At 37.6% G+C, this 10,824-nt stretch overlaps 2 non-coding genes across 2 annotated transcripts; both read right to left on the minus strand.

Annotated features, from left to right (window-relative positions):
* Window positions 1-6,206: 6,206 nt before the first annotated feature.
* Window positions 6,207-6,280, minus strand: TRNAT-AGU (transfer RNA threonine (anticodon AGU)). Its single transcript has one exon. It is a non-coding gene; the product is annotated as a tRNA-Thr (tRNA).
* A 2,935-nt stretch (window positions 6,281-9,215) lies between these two features.
* On the minus strand, window positions 9,216-9,289 carry TRNAT-AGU (transfer RNA threonine (anticodon AGU)). Its single transcript has one exon. It is a non-coding gene; the product is annotated as a tRNA-Thr (tRNA).
* Window positions 9,290-10,824: the final 1,535 nt, after the last annotated feature.

Consider the following 10,824-nt stretch of genomic DNA (forward strand, 5'->3'; position numbering starts at 1 on the left):
GGACTCTCGTTGGAGAGAGGCAATGAGAAAGGAAATTGAAGCCTTAGAAAACAACAGAACCTGGACAGTGGTGGACTTGCCGCCAGGGAAAAAGGTGCTCGGAAGTAAATGGGTCTACAAGATAAAGTACCACTCAGATGGCACAATAGAGCAGTACAAGGCGCATTTGGTGATATTCGGAAACAAACAAGTTGAAGGGATAGACTACAATGAAACATTTGCACCTGTGGCAAAGATGGTTACAGTCCGTACATTCCTTGCAGTGGCTGCGGCTAAAAACTGGGAACTACATCAGATGGATGTGCAGAACGCGTTCCTTCACGGAGATCTGCAAGAAGAAGTGTATATGAAGATGCCCCTGGATTTGCTTCGAGACTACCTGGGAAGGTGTGCAAGCTGCGCAAGTCGCTTTATGGTTTGAAGCAGGCCCCTCATTGCTGGTTTTCTAAACTAATGACGGCCTTGAAACAGTATGGCTTTACCCAGTCACAATCTGATTACTCCTTGTTTACACTACGACGGAAGCAGGAACAGTTGAATATCTTGGTGTATGTAGATGATCTTGTCATCTCTGGAAATAATGGCAATGCTATATGGAGATTCAAGAAGTATCTGAGCCAATGCTTCCACATGAAAGACTTGGGAGCTTTGAAGTGTTTTTTAGGAGTGGAGGTCGCCAGAAGCCAGAAAGGTATTGTCCTTTGTCAGCGAAAGTATGCTTTGGATATCATATCAAAAACTGGATTGCTAGGATCTAAGCCAGTTGGACTTCCCCTGGAACAAAATCATAAACTAGCTCTGGCAGATGGTCCTCTGATGGTAAAACCAGAGAGTTACAGGAGGCTTGTGGGTCGTTTAATTTACTTAACCATTACCCGTCCTGAATTGTCCTACTGTGTACATGTGCTTGCTCAATTTATGCAGAACCCCCGTGAAGAACACTGGGAGGCGGCTTTACGTGTGGTGCGATATTTGAAAGGTAACCCGGGACAGGGAATTTTCCTTCCGACCGACAGTGATCTTCAATTGTATGCTTACTGTGATTCTGACTGGGCCGGGTGTCCGCTGACACGACGCTCTCTCACTGGATACTTTGTATTTTTGGGACAAGCACCTATCTCGTGGAAGACAAAGAAGCAGCTTACAGTGTCCAGATCATCGGCTGAGGCGGAATACAGGTCTATGGCAACAGCTGCATGCGAATTGAAATGGTTAAAAGGGTTGCTGCATTCGTTAGGAGTTGGTCATCCTGATCCTATGCGATTACACTGTGATAGTCAAGCAGCCTTGCATATCGCTGCGAATCCGGTCTTTCATGAGAGGACTAAACACATTGAAGTAGACTATCACTTTGTCCGCAATGAAATTCAGAATGGGAATATACGGCCTTCCTATGTCAGGACTTCCGAGCAACTTGCTGATATGTTTACGAAGGCCCTGGGCAGGCAACAATTCGATCATCTTCTTGCCAAGTTGGGCATTTTCCGTTTACATGCTCCAACTTGAGGGGGGGTATTAAGCCCGCGCCTTCTTAGTAGCGTAGTCTTATCTCTTGTTGTATGAGTCCTATCTACTGTATAGTTGTTCTTGTTGTTCTTGGTTTGATTTTCCTTTTTCGTTTAGGAGTTTGTATCCTAATCGCAAGAGGGAGCTAACTTAACTCTACCTCTATATATAAATCTTGTAATCAGCTGATGGAGAGGCATACAGAAAGAAAAGATTTCCCTTCCAACTCGAGTTTTTTCACCGGGCCAATTGGTCCAACCATCCAAATCAACAATGACTTTAATACCATTGACAAAATAACTTGGGCATCAAACAAGTGTCGACTATTCTCCGTCAAATCATTTTTCAATACTTTGAACTCTTAATAAGATCATGCATGTTTCCTTGCTCAGGAATTTGGGTCCCTCAGTCCCATTGATGGTGGCATTCCCACTATGTTCTGCCGCATTAGGTAAATGCCTTACTATTGATAAGTCATTAAGTTTATTTATATTTATATCCATTTAAATTTAATGAGAATTTTAGATAAATTAGTTATATTTATATTCAATTATAATTATTAATAAAATTAATTATATTTAAATAGAGATATCCAATGATTAATTATATTAGGCTCAACAATCTACTATTGTATTGTTTAAAAGATATTTAATTTTAGTTAGTTAATTAAGTAATTTTCTTTTCAAAATAAATATCATTTAATTCACCCATCAATCTCTCTCCTTTCCATTATTCCATTAAATTTATTAACTTTATCTATATCTATCTCCATTTCAATTTTATATACTGATAATGCACGATCTGAGAGCACCTAGCTGAAAGGATATTTGGAGCTTGGTCGCATAGTAAGCTGGTTTGAGCTACAAGAAAATAGATCAGAGAACCCAAAGTGGCTAACACGGCGAGGCCACTCCAATTTTTAAGTTAGTACTATAGTCTTCGTTGTGAGCTAAAAGCTTAAGTAAATAAGAGAGCTAGCGAGCAAGTAATCGTGCATACCTTGTGTCATTGGTGTTGGTGCCTTTATATAGGCATTGTTTGGCATGGTCATCATGTATTACGTTCGAGGTTTCCAGGAAGATATGCTTAACCGGTCCAAAGTCCTTGGAGGTAGCCGTGCATGTGGACCAGACTTTGTGCCTTATTCAGTTTCCTCCGAAACATTTGAGGTGGAGGCCAACTTTCGAGAAACCCAGGAGTGACAGGTTATGCATGCAAAATTGGTTGATGAGCACGTCTCGCAGGTCACCATGTGGACTTCAATCAGATCGGCAAGCCCTCGAGGGAGGTCGCTCCTCATCGAGGTCACTTCGACCGTACTGACAAAGTACCACAGGTCGGCCCTAGATGAGGTGTTGCAAGCCACCTTGAGTTGTTGACGAGTTCACCAACTAGATTTCCACCAAGTTGGCGGAGGCAGGTCCCCAGGTCGGACCCATCACTTTGGCTAAGGCAAGTCATCGCCTAGGTGTCATCTAGCTCTTGGGAACACATAACTTTGTGTTCCATCTATAAATGATACAATTTTTTGGTTATGGGTTACAATACCAAAAAAAATTGTGTAATTGAACAAAGTGAACACAAAGTTAAGCCCTTCAAAAGTTTTCAATACATCATATATTGTAACTCATAACCCAATGGCTAGGTCAAAAGGGTCAATGGTTTAACTGCCCATGTTGAATGGGTTTTGACCAAATCAAATGCTTTTGACAAAATAATGGGATGTTGGGATACCTGGAATTGTAACTAGGCTAGATTCACGATTTGGACGCAACCATCCATGTCAATGATGGGTTATAAACATTGAATAAAACATCGTAAAAAATATAATCCATTTATATTCCATTTGAAAATAATAAAAAATAATTAATCATGGTAAAAATAATTTAATAAATTACTTAAATAAAAAAATCATTATTAATTGTTTTTATTGATGAAAATATTTTATAATATAATAAAAAATAAGTAATTAATAAAAGTCATAAGACAAATTAAAAACTAACATCCATTTAAAATTAATATAAAACTAATACAAAATTATACAACAATTATTAGTTTATAACTAATTTCTACTAATTAAAAATCAACTTAAATTTGACTAGAAAATAAAATATTAATATAATTCACTAAAGTCAGTAAGGGTTAATAAAATAAAAAAATGATAAAATTTAAAAAATAGGGAAAATTATAAAAAAAAATTCCTTGGGTTTTCTAACACTCCTATGAAACAAAAACCCCCCTTATTGCTTTGAAAAAAAAGGTGCAAATACCTTCCTTCCTTCCTTCAGTATTTCAAATGGAAAATATTGATATAAAGCATTATTTTTTAATAATATCAAATTTACCATTAACTATATTCATTTGTATGTAAATTTAGTAAAATACCATAAAAAATTTGCTACCTTTTACTTCTCTTTAGCATTTAACCTTACTATGTCTAAAAAGAGTAGAGAGAATTACTCTTATAAAAAGTTTCTAGGTAAAATAAATTAGCGGAGAGTGAAGTTGGAACTTTAAATTGTGTAAGATAACAACTTAACAATGATGTTGATAAGGGTATTTTGATAACTTCAATGTTTTTGTTATTGAAAAGCTAACGGAAAGGATGTATTTGCACTATTTTTCAAAACTATAGGGGTGATTTTAGTTAGGATCAAAACACAATGGTGGTTTATAGAATTGCTATAAGACAAGCTTTTTTTACAATTTTAACTAAAAAAAATAATATGAAAATAATAACAAACCAATAAATTTTAAAAATTAATGAAAATGTAGCATTAAGACACAAATGATAATACAAATTTATCTAGAGCATAAGAAATTGGCCAATCTCACTGAAACACAACTTGGATTGTCATTGGATAAATTGCACAAAACCCCAAAAAATAATACTTGAATTGGACTTAGATGGTCACGGCATAACTAGAAATGTCATAGAACTTCCTCAATTTTTCTTAATAAAGACCATGCATCACACAGGCCCCAACTAATTTAAGTAAAAACCTAAAAGCCTATGCTTGTACTATAGGTGCTAAGTTTAAAGTTGTTAAGCTCGGAGGAGATGGTGTGTTTACTCCATTTCTTCAACTTGTCTATTTGTATTTAGCTTTTTGGTAATGTTCTTTAATTTGCTTTTCAAAAAAATCCCCACATTTTTGCTTCTTTTCCTCATGTGAATTCAATGAAAGAGGGAAGATTTGAAATCTTTTGAAATATTTTAAATTTTCCCTTGTTTCAAACGAAATACAGCCTTATGGCGGTCTTCTTTATAAAGCCTTTATAATTCTCTAAAATGACTTCAAACAAACTATTCGTTTATTTCTATGCATGTCATATATATTGTTGATCAAGGAAGTTTGGCTCCTGGTTGTATGGGTTTTAGTAGTGCTTTCACTGCCTCATTTGGTAGGAGTTTGGAAATGATTCTAGTGGCATCAGCTTCTTATATTATTACCTTTACCACCGTGTACAATCTAACTTTGATGCCACTCAGGTCTACTGCTCACTTGGTTGTGTATCACTTCATACTTAACCAATCGAGAGTGAATATACCAGTTTATTGGTTGTTAAGAGCTCTCTCCCTCTCTGTTTCGAGAGAGGTTTCCCCTCGAGTTTTCTTGAGGTTTTTCTCAATCTCTCTATTCATTGCCTATTTTCTGCTCTAGAAATTCCTTTGGGGTGGTTGCCTCCAAGGAGTCCCTCTATTCTTTTCTTATTGTTTTTTCTCTTTTTTTGTTCCTTTTCTTCCCTCCTCCCTTGTTTTCATTCTTCGTTCTTCCTCTTGTCTGATTTTCTCCTTTTCTTCCCTCGCCGTTTTCTCTATTCATTTGTTCACCTCTTTCCCACTGTTCTTTTTTTGCCTCTTTTTGTGCTTTCTTTTCTTTTTGCAAGCATTTTGACAATGGGGGTACTTCTCTTGGATCTTATATTGGGTGATCGGTACTGGTGGATGTTGCTTTACGTTTTTCCATTCATGGTTAAGCCATCTCACAATTCTCCAGCAGATGTTGTTCATGATCAGTTTCATTCGTAGTTTTCCGGCGAAGGCAATTGTGGATGGCAGTTATAGTCTTTAGTAGCAGTTATACTATTTGGGGTTTTGCCATTTTTGTGGATCTGCTGCAACCATACTATTATCGACGCTTTGCAATCTCTTTTGGGAACCTCTCTTGTCAGACTCTCTCACAGTTAGTGGTGGATTGGAGATGTGCTTCTTTACTTCTATTAGTGATTTTACTTCACTTTTGTTTGGTTGCAAAAGTTCTTTACATTCTCCTTCATCCATTTATATATTTTGATCTTCTTGGGAAATTGTATCTGGGTTTTCTAATTGGCCTTTTTGGCAATTCTCTGTATCAAATTCTTAAATGAATGAAATATGCTTTAAGCCTTAAAAAAATTATGTATTACATTTTGTGGAGTTAGGAGTGGAAAAGCTTGGCATTATAACATAAGGATAGGCACAAAACCTAAGAATTGGGCCTAGGGCCTTAGCCCAAAGTCAAGCCTAAATTATTCAGCCCAATCTCAGCCAGCACTAAAAGTTTGATGCACTCGAATTGGATTCAGGCTCGGGCAGAGCTTGGGTTGGTTATGCGCAAGTTTCAGCATAAAAAATAACCAAATTTTTTAGCCCAAACCTAATTCATGGATCAAAGACTTAAACTCAGCCCTATTAAATCTAATTTAAGAATCATAAGTGCTTTCATTGAGATTTGAACTCAAGACCTCCCGCTTACTAAACGGGTGCTCTAACCAACTGAGCTATGAAAGCTAACATTATAGATGTTTAAGCAATTTTTTAATGTTAAAAGAAATATCACCTACAACATCACCACCAAAGTGAAAGGCGAATGCTGATTGGGCCAAGACTTGTTAACGTAAGTGAACAATTGTAATTTGTGGGTAGCCAAGCAAGTGGATGACAATCCAATTTTGATAATTAGCGTGGTGCATTTAAGTCATGAATTCCGATTTAAAGATTTTACATTTCATTGGACCCAAACTTTTAAGTCAAATTCATTAAAATTTTAACAAAATCCCAACTTGAGTTTGCCCAAGTTGCACCCCTACCCAATAAATGGCCCATCCAGAAAATAAGAAACCTAAGGTTTTGGAACCAGGCCTAGCCCATGGATGATAAATTTAAGTTCAGCCCATGTAAAATTGCACAGAGTCAACCTAGGCTTAAATCGCAGATTGGACCCACCAAAATTGCACCCCTATTCACTTTAGGTTGTTGTTGATATAAATATCAGGACCAATCATGTGAGAAATTAAATAATCTGTATCATACATGTAGTGGCAATATTGTTTTCATTTTTAGGGTCCGTTTGATTTATAGTCAAAATCAAAATCCTTCGAAATCAGAAGCGGAATGGTCTATTCCCATAGTCTGTTTGGTTCAGACAAGAATGAAAATGAAAATTGGAATTAGAAAGAATGGGATTTCATTCCTAAGGGAGGGGCAGGAAATGGTCATTCCCTCAAATGGGGGAACACCATTCTAGTAGGAATGAAAATGGAATTCCAATTCCACCCAATCAAACAGTTAGAACCAAAAATAGTCTATTACAATTCCGATTCCAAACCCCTATTTCCACAAACCAAACGGGATCTTATTTCTTTTTTGTTAGATAGGCTTTTTAGTAGACCAGAGAACATGCAAAATAACCTCTCATTCATCATTCAAAAGAAGATTAAAATCTTATTCTCAATGTATGTTAGATAAATCCATCTGTTTACAAATATAAATAAGAAAAAGATGAAGGCTAATAGGATCAACACCCAATAGATTTGTATCTTCTTGCCCTCATGAGTCATGGCATTTTGTATTACCTAGAGAACATGTATAAATATAGGGGAAATACATCTACACTAATCAAGTAAACCTCAACAGAATCTCCAAATGGACTTTCTAAAGCCAATCAGACTGGTTTTAATGGTTCAAGCAGCTCAACCAGGCTTCACACCCTCCCAAATGGACCCTACACCTTATGCAGAAAGTCCTACCCAATTGTAATGGCCTCAATTTTCAGCGTTAGAGCATGATGTGACAATTGTATTTTTAGATATCACTGGACGTATGGGGTTCATTTAGGGGTGGATTCAAGCCGAGCCAAGTCAAATAGTACGAGGCTCGAGACCAGTTCGCCAAAGTACTACAAGGTTCGAGTTCGGCATGAGCTAGAAACTTGAGCTCAAGCTTAGCTCAAGATTAAAATCGTGCATACCTTGTGTCATTGGTGTTGGTGCCTTTATATAGGCATTGTTTGGCATGGCCATCATGTATTACGTCTGAGGTTTCCAGGAAGATATGCTTAACCGGTCCAAAGTCCTTGGAGGTAGCCGTGCATGTGGACCAGTCTTTGGGTCTTATTCAGTTTCCTCCGAAACATTTGAGGTGGAGGCCAACTTTCGAGAAACCCAGGAGTAACAGGTTATGCATGCAAAATTGGTTGATGAGCACGTCTCGCAGGTCACCATGTGGACTTCAATAAGATCGGCAAGCCCTCAAGGGAGGTCGCTCCTCATCGATGTCACTTCGACCGTACTGACGAGGTACCACAGGTCGGCCCTAGATGAGGTGTTGCAAGCCACCTTGAGTTGTTGACAAGGTCACCAACTAGATTTTCACCAAGTTGGCGGAGGCAGGTCCCCAGGTCGGACCCCATCACTTTGGCTAAGGCAAGTCATCGCCTAGGTAGTGCCAGGGTGTCATCTATGGTGGATTGGAGATGTGCCAGGGTGCCAGGGTGTCATCCCCAGGTCGGACACAGGCCCCAATTACCTTGTCAGACTCTCTAGCCGTTTGTGGTGGATTGGAGATGTGTTTGTTTACTTCTATTGGTGATTTTACTTCACTTTTGTTTGGTTGCAAAAGTTCTTTATATTCTCCTTCATCCATTTATATATTTTGTTCTTCTTGGGAAATTGTATATGGGTTTTCTAATTGGCCTTTTTGGCAATTCTCTGTATCAATTTCTTGAATGAATGAAATATGCTTTAAGCCTTAAAAAAATTATGTATTGCACTTTGTGGAGTTAAGAGTGGAAAAGCATGGCATTATAACATAAGTATAGGCCCAAAACCTAAGAGTTGGACCTAGGGCCTTAGCCCAAAGTCAAGCCTAAATTATTCAACCCAATCTCAGCCAGCACTAAAAGTTTGATGCACTCGAATTGGATTCAGGCTCGGGCTGGTTATGCTCAAGTTTGAGTATAAAAAATGACCGAACTTTTGAGCCCAAACCTAATTCAGGGATCAAAGACTTAAACCCAGCCCTATCAAACCTAATTCATCCATTTATATATTTTGTTCTTCTTGGGAAATTGTATCTGGGTTTTCTAATTGGCATTTTTGGCAATTCTCTGTATCAATTTCTTGAATGAATGAAATATGCTTTAAGCCTTAAGAAAATTATATATTGCATTTTGTAGAGTTAAGAGTGGAAAAGCATGGCATTATAACATAAGGATAGGCCCAAAACCTAAGGATTGGGCCTAGGGCCTTAGCCCAAAGTCAAGCCTAAATTATTCAACCCAATCTCAGCCAGCACTAAAAGTTTGATGCACTCGAATTGGATTCAGGCTCGAGCTGGTTATGCTCAAGTTTGAGCATAAAAAATGACCGAACTTTTGAGCCCAAACCTAATTCAGGGATCAAAGACTTAAACCCAACCCTATCAAACCTAATTCAAGAATTATAAATGCTTTCATTGAGATTTGAACTCAAGACCTCCCGCTTACTAAACGGGTGCTCTAACCAACTAAGCTATGAAAGATAACGTTATAAATGTTTAAGCAATTTTTTAATGTTAAAAGAAATATCACCCACAACATTACCACCAAAGTGGAGCGAATGCTGATTGGGCCAAGACTTGTTTACATAAGTGAACAATTGTAATTTCTGGGTAGCCAAGCAAGTGGATGACAATCCACTTTTGATAATTAGCGCTTCAACATGGTGCATTTAAGTCATGAATTCCGATTTAAAGATTTTACATTTCATTGGATCCGATCTTTTAAGTCAAATTCATTAAAATTTTAACAAAATCCCAACCTGAGTTTGCCCAAGTTGCACCCCTATTCAATAAATATAGCATTTATTGGGTAGGGGTGCAACTTGAGTAGGCTTGGGCCCATCCAGAAATTAAGAAACCTAAGGTTTTGGTACCAGGCCTAGCCCAAGGATGACAAATTCAAGTCCAACCCATGTAAAATTGCAGACTGAGTCTAGGCTTAAATTGCAAATTGGACCCACCAAAATTGCACCCCTATTCACTTCAGGTCGTTGTTGATATAAATGTCGGGACCAATTATGTGAGAAATTAAATAATCTGTATCATACATGTAGTGGCAATATTGTTTTATTTTTTAGAGTCCGTTTGGTTTGTAGTCGGAATCAAAATCCTTCGAAATCAAAAAACAGAATGGTCTATTCCCATAGTCTGTTTGGTTCAGACAGGAATGAGAATGAAAATTGGAATTAGAAGGAATGGGATTTCATTCCCAAAGGAGGGGCAGATAATGGTCATTCCCTCAAATGGGGGAACACCATTCCAGCAGGAATGAAAATGGAATTCCAATTCCACCCAATCAAACAGTTAGAACCGGAAATAGCCCATTACAATTCCAATTCCAAACCCCTATTTCCGCAAATCAAACGGGATCTTATTTCTTTTCTTTTTTTTGTTAGATAGGCTTTTTAGTAGACCAGAGAACATGCAAAATAACCTCTCATTCATCATTCAAAAGAAGATTAAAATCCTATTCTTAGTGTATGTTAAATAAATCCATCTGTTTACAAATATAAATAAGAAAAAGATGAAGGCTAATAGGATCAACACCCAATAGATTTGTATCTTCTTGCCCTCATGAGTCATGGCATTTTAGAGAACAGATATAAATATAGGGAAAATACATCTATACTAATCAAGTAAACCTCAACAGAATCTCCAAATGGACTTGCTGAAGCCAATCAAACTGATTTTAATGGTTCAAGCAGCTCAACCAAGCTTCATTCCCACCCAAATGGACCCTATACCTTATGCAAAAAGTCTTGCCCAATTGTAATGGCCTTAATTTTCAGCATCAGAGCATGATGTGACAATTGTATTTTTAGACATCACTGGACGTATGGGGTTCATTTAGGGGTGGATTCAAGCTGAGGCAAGTCAAATAGTATGAGGCTCGAGATCAGTTCGTCAAAGTACTATAAGGCTTGAGCTCGGTTTGAACTAGAACCTTGAGCTCAAGCTTGGCTCGATTCAAAAATTCGTAAGTTTGAGCTTGGCTTAGGTTGAATTTGATTTGAGAA

This window comes from Nelumbo nucifera, chromosome 5, assembly GCF_055504915.1.
Source record: "Nelumbo nucifera cultivar China Antique chromosome 5, China Antique-T2T, whole genome shotgun sequence".
Lineage (NCBI taxonomy): Eukaryota > Viridiplantae > Streptophyta > Magnoliopsida > Proteales > Nelumbonaceae > Nelumbo > Nelumbo nucifera.